This window comes from Tiliqua scincoides, chromosome 1, assembly GCF_035046505.1.
Source record: "Tiliqua scincoides isolate rTilSci1 chromosome 1, rTilSci1.hap2, whole genome shotgun sequence".
Classification (NCBI taxonomy): Eukaryota; Metazoa; Chordata; class Lepidosauria; order Squamata; family Scincidae; genus Tiliqua; species Tiliqua scincoides.
Window position 1 is genome coordinate 223,562,961 of NC_089821.1, and position 14,334 is coordinate 223,577,294.

The window sequence follows — 14,334 nt, forward strand, 5'->3', positions numbered from 1 at the left end:
TGTATAAATTGTTATTAAAATATGAGACAGAAGAAAAACAGGCTAAAGAATGTATGGTAAAATGGACAAAGAATGTTGGAGATGATATACTAGTCAACTAGTGGAACACTGAGGAAAGGTATGACTGAAAGGATTTAAGTTTACACTAAATGTGAAGCTGAAGGAGAACTTTTACAAAATGATGTTTTGATGGTATATGACACCTGATAAATTTGCGAGAATGTATAAAAACGCTCCAAACAAATGATGGAAATGCAAGCAACAAGAAGGAACATTCTACCATATGTGGTGGACCTGTGATAAAGCCAAAAAAATATTGGATTCAGACACACGCACAGATTCAGAAGATCCTAACATTTAACATACAAATGAAACTAGGAGCTTTCTTGTTAGGAATGATGGACAAAAATGTTGAAAATGGTTATGGAGTTTTGTTTTTGTATATGACCACAATGACGAGATTACTATATGCACAGAACTGGAAAACATTAAAAACAGTAGAAGAATGGTGGTTAAAGATGATGGGATTAGCAGAAATGGACAAACTTATGTTCTTACCTCGATGCTGGAAAGTTGGTTAGGATTGCGCCTTTAGTTACACACTTATATAGTTTAGTTAAATTATCAAGATATGTTTCTCCTTGTGTGGGTTTTTTATATTTTCCTTCTTTCTTTCTCTTCTTTTTCTTTTAACTTTCTATTTTGACTTTCCTTTTTTAAATTGTTGTATATGTTTAAAATAAAATAAGAAATGTCTTTGAGAAGAACCATGTTAGATCTGGTTAATTTTGCACTATAAATCTTCCTGGGAAGGCTGTTCTATCTAACTCAAGGTCAGAGACTGACAAGTCACCATTAGGAGGGACCTAGAAACTAGGTCACAACAGATACGAAAACTGCAAAAACAGCTCCTATTCTATAAGTAAGTTTTATTTACAGAAGCAAGCTTCACATGTACCATCAATGCAGATGTAGTTGTGCATTTTGGGGTGCAATCCTAACCCCTTATGTCAGTGCTTTCCAGCACTGGCATAGTGGTGCCAATAGGATGTGTGCTGCATCCTGCAGTTGGGTGTCACTCATGGAGGCCTCCTCAAAGTCAGGGAATGTTTGTTCCCTTACCTCAAAGCTGCATTGCCCTTATGTCAGTGGTGGAAAGTACTGACATAAGGGGTTAGGATTGCTCCCTTGGTTGTGTATCCATGCCCATCTATCAGTACTCATCTGGGCCCCCTTGAATTGGCTGGATGCATCTTTTGATGTGGTTGGGCCTGCATATCCCTACCCGGAACCAGTAGTTGTTGCACATGACCCCATTTTCAGCTAGTTGCATCAATGCATACCATCATAAGCTTCAAATACATGAGCATGGATTTGCAGACTTCCCTGCTACCTTTTTGCAAGCTTTCATGAAATGAAATCTGACATCCACAAGGTGGAGCACACAGACCAACATATCAAGCAAAAATGTGATCGGCTGTGCTTGTAGTCTACTGCTCAGCACCCTACACATGCCTGATCTTGTCTGATCTCGGAAGCTAAGCAAGTTCAGGCCTGGTTAGTACTTGGATGGGAGACCACCTCGGAATACCGGGTGCTGTAGGCTTATACCATAGTCTTTCGAGACTGAAGGTTGCCAACCAAGTTCATAAGAAGCTGCCTTAGACAAAAGTCAGACCATGGATCTATCCAGCTCAGTATTATTGACACTTACTGACTCCAAGGTTTGAGACAGGAATCTTTCCCTGCCCTACCTGGCAAAACCAGGGAATGAACCTGGCACCTTCTGTGTGTATAGCAGAAGCTCTTCTTCTGAGCAAAGACCTTCCAATACAATTCATTCTTCATCATTGATCCCAATAGCAGCTTTTTGAAACATGAACAATGCAAAACACAAATCTTTTATTAAGATTACATCTATTTAAGCAGTGTTTCTCAAACTGCGGGCCGGGACCCACTAGGTGGGTCACGAGCTAATTTCAGGTAGTTTATTCATTTCAATAGTTTATTTTTAATATATTAGACTTGATATTACCATGGTACGTGACTGCATTTGGGGAAATGTTACAGGTCTCTACTTTTAACAAGCTACTCTGTATATGCTTTTAACAATAATAGTCAATGGAACTTATTCCTGGGTAAGTGTGGGTAGGATTGTTAAAAATTTTCCTGCTTGATGATGTCACTTCTGGACATGACATCACTTCCAGTGGGTTCTGACAGATTATCATTCTAAACAGTGGGTCCTGGTGCTAAAAATTCGAGAACCACTGATTTATGGAGATATTCCCAAAAAGTTGTAATAGATTGTAGCAGAGAAAATATAAAGAATCTTGTGGCATCTTGGAAGGCAAGGCTGAATCCACACTAGAACTCTGTAGCATTTCTGAGGCATTGCTTCTCTGCACTCCGCTAGAATCATCATGACAGTTGGGGGTTCCACACAGAACTTTAAGTGCTTTGTACCCAAGAATGAATCTGCAGTATCTGCCCTCTTGCAAACCAGTCAATCCATGTTCACTACATCCCTTTGAAGCAATGGAGTTTTGCTAGTTCACATTGGACAGGCAAGTGCTTCAGATCTCCAAAATACAGAAAAAACAACAGAAATCAAAGTCTAAGATGAGAATGCAAAGGTACCATGGATCTAGCCCAACTGTTTTATGGTGGAATAAGTTTTCATCTGTAAGACCCTGCTTTGGCAGGTGTATAAAGTGTTTATTTTAGGTAGACCTCACATCTTTGGTATCTGATGGGCAGCCCACTCCTAACTCCCCATGTGGCAATGTCAACATGGCATCCACTGCATCTTGTGGGAACTTTCGGCCTCCAGAAGCTTCCTCAGGGTAAGGAAACCATTGCCCTGAGCTGCCAGATCTACTAGGACCTGCGCCAGCTCTATAGCTGGTACAAGTCCATGTGAATCCAAGTTGGGGTATCGAGCCCCAAAAGGGGTTAGGATTTGGTGGACACCATTGTTGCTGAACCTGCACACTTCCAGGTTCTGATGCACCCTCCTCCCTGCCCCATCATCGCCCCATTCTGCCCACTCCCTGCCTCCCTCCTCCCACACACACTTACTGCGGCTGGTGGGCACCCAGAGGCTGCTGGGGCATGGAGCTTGCTGCTTACTGCTTGTGGTGGCAGCCAGGTCACATATTCCATCTTTTGTGTGTCATCTTTTGTGACAGAAAGTCAGACAGCCGGAACAGTTGTTCCAACAGCATGTAACACCAATAGGTTTGGGCCATAAGGCTGCAATCCTGTACACACCTACCTGGGAGTATGTTCCATTGAATGCAATAGAGCAGTGTTTCTCAAACTGTGGGTCGGGACCCACTAGTTGGGTTGCGAGCCAATTTCAAGTGGGTCCCCATTCATTTCAACATTTTCTTAATATAGTAGACTTGATGCTACCATGGTTATGTGACTGCATTTGGGGAAATGTTACAGACCTGTGTTTTTAACAAGCTACTATGTATATTCTTTTAACAATGACAGCCAATGGGACTTACTCCCGGGTAAGGGTGGGTAGGATTGTTGAAAATGTTCCTGCTTGATGATGTCAGCTCCGGTCATGACATCACTTCTGGTGGGTCCTGACAGAGTCTCATTCTAAAAAGTGGGTCCAGGCGCTAAATGTGTGAGAACCACTGCAATAGAGCTTACTTCTGAGTAGACATGCATAGGATTATGCTGTCAAAGAATCTTTGAATTCACAAGCTAATGCCTCAGGCAATCAGTTAGATTGTCCAATAGCTAAATCTCATATATGACTGAGTTTGGTTTGCTGAGTCTCGGATGGAAAGGGTGCAGCTAGCTTGAATGAGTAAATGATTTTTTTGTAACTTTTTAACCTTATAGCCACATATATGTTAGAGTACTAATGTAAGGTAGGTAACTGTTTGGTTACCTACCTTAGTAAGGTAGTACTAATAAGGTAGTACCTTAGTAAGGTAGTACTAATGTAAGGTAGCTATCTGCACTGTATGCAGGTTGCTAGCTGCAGGACCTACGAAAGGAATTTTATCAGGGGGTACAAAGTTTATTCTGGGCCCCTTCCCAAAGGGGGAGGGGCACAATGGGGGTAGCAGAATGGGGGGCAAAATAGGATAGGGGGAGGGTGCTGACAGCCACAATATTCTTGAGAAAGGCATCTATTCTCGATCAGTGGTTCTTAAGATGTTTTAGCACCGGGACCCACTTTTTAAAATGACACACTATCAGGACCCACCTAGCTTTACGAGACTTTTAAAAAAATGATCTAGAAAGAAATTATGTTTTTATTTACTGACAAAATAAGTTTTGTGTGTGTGTGTGTGTGTGTGTGCAAAAAAACTTTTTAAAAAGTGATTTAGAAATATAGAATGTTTTATTTATTTATTTTTTATTAATTTTTTTTTAATTTGCAGAAAACATTACTTTTCTTGTAATGAGGCAGCCCTAGTGAATAGCCTCAAGGCTTGAGAGGCTTAGAGCTCAATCCTGAGCTCAGCGCTCCGGCTTTCCACTGGAGCACACTGTTGCAAACATGCTGTAAGGTATGTCTGCAAGGCTTACCGCTGGGCCAGTGCCAGGCTAGCGCCAGGCGGGTGCCCGTCCTCCACTGCTCGGTGATCTCTTGGACCGCCGAGCCTCAGCACAGTAAGTAGGGAACAGGAAGCGGACGGGGAGGAGGTGTTCCAGGGAGGGGGGAGGTGTGGGGAGGGCAGGCGGGAGGTGTGCTGGGGATCCTGACCATTCCTGTAGGGCTTGGCACCCTGCACAAACACCTTTACCACCAACCTTTTGGTCAGAAGTAAAGTGAGTAGCCCCATTGCGGGGCTACTTCCCTTACCCAGGGGAAGGGGATGAAAGTCCTCTTCTCCCGAGGCATCCCCGCAGCAGGCTGAGGCACACAGGATGCTGCGGTAGTCATTCTCGGCACCACTGCAGCTGGGCCCCCCAGGCAGCTCAGGATTGGGCTGCCCATTATGTGACCCAGCCTTCAGCTACCCCCACTACCTGTCATTGATGAACCTGGAAAAAAGACACACCAGAAAAAAAAAGATGCTCAAACATTTATCTCCCTATATTTACACAAACTTGCAAACAACAGGAGCTTGGCATCTTGCAAACTGCAGAAGCTCAGCTGTTTGCAGGCCAGTTAGCAGCTACTGTACCTGATTTTTTGCATCGCCTCAGGGCTTGAGGCAATTACCGATCCAGCCTATTTATACAGGGATTTTTTTATGCAGGGATTTGACTCAACACGAATGACCCCTGCAAATGAGAAGGAATGTGCTGATCCCTGGACAAGGGGAAAAATACACCCCTTTAAAATCAGTTTGAAAAACTGAACAGTCCTTTAACAATAGCCTCCTTAATGAGAGAGAGAGAGAGAGAGAAAGGGCAGCTGGTTGACAATCCATCAATCCTCCTCTCTCCAGACAACCCTTCCCTCTGAGCACATGAAAGAAAGGTGATCCCTTTGCATTGGTGAAGGGAGGGGCTGAGTGAAGCGCCTTTGTAAGCTCTTGGAGGGGGACTGATGGATTGTCTTCTTAATGACTCTTGTCTTACATCACAAAGGTCGGCAAGGCTGTTTTTAAATCAACAGAGCAAAGAAACTTTGTTTTTTAAATGGATTTGCTATAGTGCGTTTTTGCCATCCAGGTGAGTGCTTGGAACCCACGCAAATAATGACGCTCAAACTGTAGTTATCTAATCTTTCCATCACCCATGTTTTCCTTGGAGGCTCTGCAGGACCCACCAGAAATCAAGTCACAACCCACCAAGTGGGCAGGGTGACTAGTCATCCTTGTTTTTCAGGACATGTTGTCTTTTTTAGCCTGGAAAAGAACTTAAATGTCCTCCTTTTCCCTGTGAGTGGGAAAGGCAGTGCATAGCCTTCTTGTAATTAATAAATTATATGTAATATAGTTTTAAATTTAATAATAAGTAATATAGTGTTAAATTAACCAAGTTTCAAAAGCCATACTGCTTCTGTTATAGGAATTTCCTCCCTCACTACACCCCTTTGTCTCAAAATTAGTGCCTTTGGGCCCAATCCTACCTAACTTTCCAGCACTGATGCAGCTGCAATGCAGTCCTGAGGTAAGGGAACAAACATTCCCTTACCTTGAAGTGGTGTCTCTAATTGCCTCCCCCCTCCCCTGCAGGATACAGCACATACCATGATGGCACAGCTGCATCAGCGCAGGAAGGTTGGATAGGACTGGGCCTTTTGGGGTCCAAATAAATGCCACATCAGCCAACCATTTGATGCCCCATTAATTTGTGTAATGAAGAGACTGGGAAGACTTAACTTGTAGCATGTCAGTGCAGTATCCTTAAAGAAAAAGAGAAACTGTAGCTAAAGTTTTCTAAGGGGGGGGACCACCATGGCTCTTCCCAATGGCTACCTCTAGGAAGCCACGATTCCCCCCCCCCCACACACACACAATTCCCCAAATGCTGTTTCATTGGAGGAACAGCATAGTGGGCACCATGGTTTTTTCCCTCACAGTGCCCTGAACCTATGCAATCTTATCATTGTAATATGCTGCATGTGTTTGGAAGCTGCAACTAGCTCAGAATGTTGCACAATACCTTATGAGGGCCATATGGGGGGAGCACCTGCTTGCAGAAAAATACATTGGTTTCTCACCTGTTTCTGTGTCCCATCCTGAACATTACTTCCAAAGCTATTTATGGCTTGGGCCGTCAGTACTATCTTCCTATTACTCTTCTCAGGGGAGGTTCTGTTCCATGTGCCATCACTGACGCTTGATGTGGCAAGGAGTTCCACAAAGAAATATTTACTTTTGGCTGTTCTAACTCTCCTGACACTCACTTTAAGTGGATGCCTCCTGGTTCTGGTGTTGCATGAGAGAGAAAAGAACATCCCTCTAGGCATTCTTTCCATCCCCTGCATAATTTTGTTATGTCTTCATCATGTCATCCCCCCCACATGCCTTTTGTCTAAAGAGCCCCAAATGTTGTAGCCTTTCCTCATAAGGGAAGCACCCCAGCCCAGTAATCATTTTGGTTTGTCTCTTCCATTCCTTTTCCATTTCCACTATACCTTTTGTGAGATGTGGCGACCAGAACTGGATGCAATACTCCAGGTGTGACCTTACCATCAATTTGTACAATGGCATTATAATATTGGCTGTTTTATTCTCAAGCCCCCTTTAAAATGATCTCTAGCATAGAATTGGCCTTCTTTACTGCCTCCGCACATTGGCTGACATTTTTATCGAGTTGTCCACCAGCACCCCAAGCTCCCTCTTCTGATCTGTCACAGACAGCTCAGGACCCATTAGTTTGCTATGCCCCCTCTCTTAATTTTAAAACAAACACTTTAAGCCATTTTTGCCCAATATTAAATATGCACAACAGGAACCAAATGTATACAGCTGTGGGCTAGGCAAAAATGGGTTAAACACATTTGTTTCACCGGGACTTTTGAAGATGGTCTGGGAATGGTTTGTGTCTGTCTTTGGTTGATCTGCTGTTTGATGAGTTTTGAGTAATGTTTTTAAATAGCTATAACTATTTGACAAATGACCCACTATGAATTATTCTTTCAGTTTGGATGGACATGCTGGTTTGCTTTTCATAGCTGGTTGAAACTGAACTCATGAAACTGAACTCATGACTTTTGGGCTAGACTCAGACAAGCATCCATTTAAACTTCTGACAGGCCATTTTTCTAAGGGGGTTTATTGCAACTGTTTCCTGACAGCCAAAGACTGAGGAGGATCAGCCACTTGCTGGCATTCTCCAGGAGTTTGCGTTCCCAGGGGCAGGCAGTTACAGGATGAATACCATTCCTCACCTACATTGGAAGAATTTGCTCATAAGGAAAAATACATAGAGGAGGGAAGTCAGACCATCAGTGTCCATTTGCTCAAGCCAGACTTCGTGCAGCATCTGTTTCGATTGCCTTCCTTTGCTTATATTCTATTTCTGTCATTGGCTGTTGAGTGATCAGCTGCAGCAAAGCTGGATCCCAGCACTCAAGACACTGCAGCTTTTGTTCTGATTAGCAGGTTCACATGCCAAGGTTCCATCACAGAACCAAAGTCTGATCATGATAGTGGCTAGCTGGGACTGAACTGGTGGAGCTGCAGCAGAAGTTATATTTATTTGGCTCATAAAGCAGGTTGGCAATTAAATGCACACAAAGATGCAGTTATAATAGAGCAACGTGGAAATATGCAGAGCTACCTGATCTCTACCAGTTGATCACAAAGTCAAGGTTCCAGGCTTTTCCCTGGAGCTGCAGCTAGGACTCAGGGGTTGATGGATGGTAAGGGTGCCAGCCTGCAGAAGCTGTTTTCTAACTTTCTAGTCTTTCTAGACTTATGCATTATTGTAACTATTCAGGATAGTAGCCTCCTTGCTTTTGAATTTCATACCCTACCAATGTAACTGTATGCTACATTCCAATAAAAACTCCATGTAATTCAGAGTTTAAAATAAATGACAATGTTCTGTTGATTTGCTTCCACCTTGACCCTAAGACAATACTCAGCTCCATTAAGCACTCCCTCAGCAGTTTAGGTGCACGTTAGGTAGCTTTTTTTTTTTAATTATAACTAATGCATTAACTAGGATGTAAGGAAGAGAGGCTGAGGACTAAACTGGAGAAGGTGCTGGAAGGTCTGGGACTGAATTTTTTTTTTCTTTGTTTAAAGCAACTGCAGCAGACCCAAAATCAGAACAGCCACATGGCACCAGAGATTTAACTATTTCGCTGCCACATTTTCCCAATCTAAATTGCCCCTGCAAAGTTGTTCACCCCATGGGAGAAAACTGCTCCTTCAAAGATCACCTCAGAAGCACACTTGCCAGTGGGTCAGTTTAAACAACAGCTCTGACTGGACAGACCTAGCTGACAAGACAAAGCACATACTGAGCCATGGAATGCAGGCCACATGAATCCTATCATTGAGGACTCAGTGGCTAATGTTATCAGAAGACGACTCAGAGCCCAGTCCTGAGCTCGGCGCACCAGCTCACCGCCACCACACACTGTCACAGAAGTGCCATAAGGCACATTTGCGGGCCCTAGTGCAGATGCTCTGCTGTGGTAGCCCAGCGCCGGGCGAGTGCCAGAGCTCCACCGCTCGGCAGTCATGTGGACCACCAAGCAGCAGTGATATAGGTGGAGGTGGGGAGGAGGCGTTACAGGGTGTGGAGGAGGCGTGCCAGGGGGAGGGAGCGAAGCTGGAGGGAGGCGGGACTGGAAGAGCTTTGCTCCACCAGATCCTGAGCCTCCACGTCAGGCTACCCGCCTGACACAGAGACTCAAAATTCTAGGCTGAACCCAGGGCCAGTGTGGAATCGAGTAGCCCCCTTGTGGGGCGACTTGGCTTACCCAGGGGAAGGGAACAAAAGTCCCCTTCTCCTGAGGAACCACTGCCGGTCCCCGCAAAGCATGCAGGATATAGCAGCAGCAGCCCTTTTTGGCGCCACTATAGTCCCACACACCAGGCAGCTCAGGATTAGGCTGCCCAACACTCGCATTCTGCAGCATTTTAACACATACTTTAATAAATTCTCATTCCTGGAGTGGAATGGCTGCAAAAGCCTTCAGTGATCAGATAAACTCAGTAAGTAACAGATGCATAGCTGTATGCAGTGCACACTCTCCTTTGCCGTACTCCCCCCATAAAGATATTGGCTATCCAACGTGAATTCTCAGCAACCCTGTTTAGCAGCATACTGGATTATTTTATTTTCCTTCTCAAAACAGAAAGAACACCTCTCATTAATAAGGTGGGAAATGGGTAGGGCCAGGGCATAGCTCCGCTAGTTCTCATAGGACCTCTGCTATGAGAACATTCACTCCATATGAGTCAAAACAAAGTCTGAATGGGGGGGGGGGGAGAACAACCCTTCTTCAGGTATTTGCTGACCTGATATTTGCAGTCAGATCTGACCTCAGAGGTCCTCTGAGCTCCTTCTTCAGCAAACAAAGCTGTCAGTAGTTCAAGCAACCATGGACACCCATAACAATCACAGCCTGTTTCCCTGGGCCCACTTTGACAAAAGTATGTTACATTAAGAGGAAAAAAATGGAACCTCTTTGGGTAAACAGGGGATGAGCAGGTAGGAATAGAAAAATGCTGAATTTAGTTACAAATTTACTTGTATGTATTGTAGAACATTTTAAAAAAATTGTTCCTGAATAGTTTTTCCTTCTGCATTGGTTGTTAAGACACCCTGATTCTGAAACAGGGTTTATGTTCAAACAAGGAGCAACTGGAGACATTGGCATCGCTGGGAGTGCAGGCCACACCGGGTGATGCGCACGGCAGGGAGGGTGACTCGCACAGGAGGGTGACATGCTAAATTCGCAGTGGTTAGGAGTAATACCATCATATACCGTTGGATGCAAAATTTCCATCAGAATGCAATGCAAAAAACCAGTGTGAAATATCTCCTTTCTATCGAAAGTTATGGCCAAAAAAATGGAAAACAAAAAATGCAAGGAACCCTATGGAAAGTGAAACTGAGCCATATCGTGTGTTTACTCATGAGTAGGCGAACTTGCTTTAGCCTATCAGAAAGGGCATGCGGAGAGGAATCCAACGATACCAGAATGGTCCTGATCCAATGAATGCAGTCCAAAAAAACACCTAAGGAGGAAGTCCCTCCCTCCAAGCAGATGAATGTATTGAGCCCTATGGAAAGCGAAACTAAGCCTCAAGGGCGTGTTTACTCACAAGTAAGCAAACGTGCCTTGGCTGGTAGTCGGGCCAGGCAAAGGGGAATGTGAAACCACCAGAATGGACCTGATCTGATGGAACTGGAGCTCAACAAATGCTCAACAGAAGGCAGCCTCCCCCCCCCACCTAGCAGTTCATCAGTCAATGCGTCATTTCATGCAGAATGTGTTCTATCTTTGTTCTATCAAAAGGTACAGCCAAAAAACCAGTGGGGGCAGAGTGATGGTACATCACCATGCCCACCACCTGGGGTGTTCCCGCACTGGGTGACGTGAACCCTAATGACGCCACTGACTGGAGACAAACATTTCTTAGGCTGAGTCTGCAATTCTATACACTTTGCTAGGAGCAGGCCTTATTGAACACAATGGGACTTTCTTCTGAATAGACATGAATACAATTGTGCTGTCAGTCAAATACTCTGCATTACAGGATATATTTATACTGATGCAAGGTGCAAGGAGCATGGAGAGGTTCCAAGAGAGAACACTGGAATTATGCCATATCATCTGGGCACTGACCACTGCAGCAGCAATGGGATTTGGAGAAATGACTTACTTTAAAAAGGGCTATGTTCTCTCAGCAAATCTGGTCCATAGGAATCTCTCCACCTCCTCTGGGCAAGGTTAGCAAAGTGAGATCCTTGGTGATCAAAGTTCTAAAGTAGGGTCATTTCCCAAAAGATGTTCTTACCACAAAGGACTGCTCCCCCTAGTCATTTCCAAAAGTCAGACTTCCATGCATGTAGATTCAGATATTTGCTACTTATAGTCACTGAAGTGACATCACTTCCTGAAAACATAATGTAGGAAACAACTTTCCTTTAACAAAGCAGACTTGCAGAGGGATAAATGCTGTGTTGACAAAACGGTTTCAGAAGATCTTTCTGCTACCATCTTAATACATTACTTCTGTTGCAGTACCAATGACAAAACCAGAGGAAGGTTATTGCATATGGTTTCTCCAGAGGGAGGTCTTCTTCAAATGTGTCAGTCAAAATAATCATAGTAGCAGCAGCTGCTGCTGCTCTTTGGAGTACACAAATTTTTGTTGCCCGTTTCAAAAGAAGGGAACATCTTTAGGAATGAAGAGCTTTGATTTCTGGAGTTTGCCCAACAGATACACTTTGTGATTTATAGACACCTGACTTACAGACAGTTGCATCTGTACTTTCATGCAGGCATAGTATGTGCTGGCGCTTCCTCCAAGGTGCGATAGCTCTGGGTCAGCAAAACCTGGCTGTTCTGGCCTCTGTTGGATTCAAGTTCCAAATGGACAGCCAAAACCTAACCTCTCCATAAGCACTTACAGTCCAATCCTATTGAGTGTTGGGCTCCTGGGCAGAGCGCATTGCAACAATGGAAGGCACTTCCACTATTGCAGGATGGCTCTCAACATCAAACACAGCACTCCATCGATGGCCATTTGGCATATGCCGCTGCAAGCTGCAGCAATGCTGTGACACTGCTGCTGGTTCTCATTGTACCTGCCAGACCAGATAAGGAAGTGGTGGGGTGGGCAAGGAGGAGGTGAAACTGGGTGAGGGGTGCTCGGCTACCTAATTCAGTAGCAGGATTGAATGCATCTTCCAATTATTTCAGTCAAGATGTTCCTCTGCCATAAAGGTAATGCGATATTAGTTTTAAAATGAAATATTTTCATAAACTGACGAATAAGTATTTGTTTTATTAAAGAAATATTACTACCTTGTTTCACAGTTTAACTGAATACATTGAAATGAATAAACACGCAATTAAACACAAACATTTAGTAAAACGCAACAGAAACCACTATGTAATGCACATACTTAATTTACATGATTCAGCTTTCACAATAAAGCAGGACAAGTTTATTTACAGTATTGACAAGAGAGATGTCATAAAAGGCCACAATTTTGGCAGCTGTGTCTTATTGCTTCTGGCTTATGAGCAATAAAATTTATTGCTAGGTGCCCACCAGCACCTAAGCCTGCAATGAAATCTGCCCCCATACCTTGTGTGGATGCAAAGGCTGGTCATGCAAATGAGACTGTAGGGTTAAAAATCAGGACAACAACAAAGATAAACTTCCTGACCTTGAAAGGACTCACATCATTTTGACATACAAAGGGAATTTTGTATATTGAGAGACATGTCCCCCCTGGTGATTGTCTTAAAATATACAGTAAACAGAGCATGTACACATATACAAAAGTACATCCTAACAAATAAATATAGCTCATTGAAGGCCAATACTGAAATAAAATAAATTAGAAAAACCTTTAAATGTGCACTTTCTACGTAGAGCCTGATTTCAAGCCCATTCAAATCAAGCCTGAAAATAATCTGCAAACTGTTCATTAAGGACAGCTTCACTCACGCACACACATTACCACATAAACTTCTTACATAGGTATCATGTACACTGTCATCTGCGATAATGCACGCATGGCTAATTCTACCATCTGCATACATAATGGAAAGCCACAACTGCCTGTGACTCCTCACTGAGAAGATACAATGCATGAATGTGGCAAACCAGTTATCAGTACAGAAAATCACTGCATATGAATCAACCCTAAAAGAACAAAACTCACTATACACAGAGGCACTTTGGGAAACAAGGACTTATTTGTAAAACTCTGAGTACTGCATTTGTGATGCAGGAAAGAGCTCTTTTTGATTGTCATTTCCACTTAGTCACAGGGCAATATGCTTAAGAGTAAACATTGTGCATAGATCTGCAAATTGGAAGAAAATGTCAAGGCACATCCATTTTATTAGTGCACAGATTTTTCCAACTATTATCCTTTAAGGTTGATTTTATCTAAGTCACTGAAACAAGAAAAAACTCCTCCATTTGGGTCAGTTCACATAACTTCTCCATATAAGGCAAGACACTTTCCCCCACTTTTCCAGTTAAACTGTCGATGTAGTGGAAGTGTCATCTGCAACATCCCCCACAAATTAAAATTTATGTCCCAAAACACCTCAAGCTATTAAGCATAAAATAATGATTTATACTCATGATAGTCAGCTAACTCATCTAAACTGGTGAAGCACAGCAGCTAAGAGACTGCAATCCTATATGTACTTTCCTGGGAGTAAGCCTCATTGAACATAATGGGACTTACTTCCGAGTAGACATAAATAAGATGGTGCCGTGAGTTGCAAATTGAGATTCCCCTGGTTTGAAACTAATACCATGAGTTCACCAGGTGGTCTTCAGTAAGCTGCTCCCTCTCAGCCCAGCTGTAATATGGGAGTTAATACATACATACATGGGAGTTAATAATACATACATACCTGATAAGGTTGTTGTAAGAATTACATCAAGGTAATACCTGTGAAGCTCTTTGCACACTCAGTAAGCATGATACAAATGCTCAGGTAGCATTCATCTTCTTCATCATGTGCCTGAAGATATCCAGGCTGGAAAGAGGTACCTGCTATGCACAGCAGTATGTGAACTAGCACTTAACGCTGCATGTTCATCACTTGAGGACTGCGATGATGGCTTGTTCATGTGAAGCAGCCATCACAGATGAAATACAGCAGAAAGAACTTTGCTAACTCTCCTGATCACGTCAAGCACAACACTTGGCAACGTAAGCAGTTCACGCATCCATCCGTGA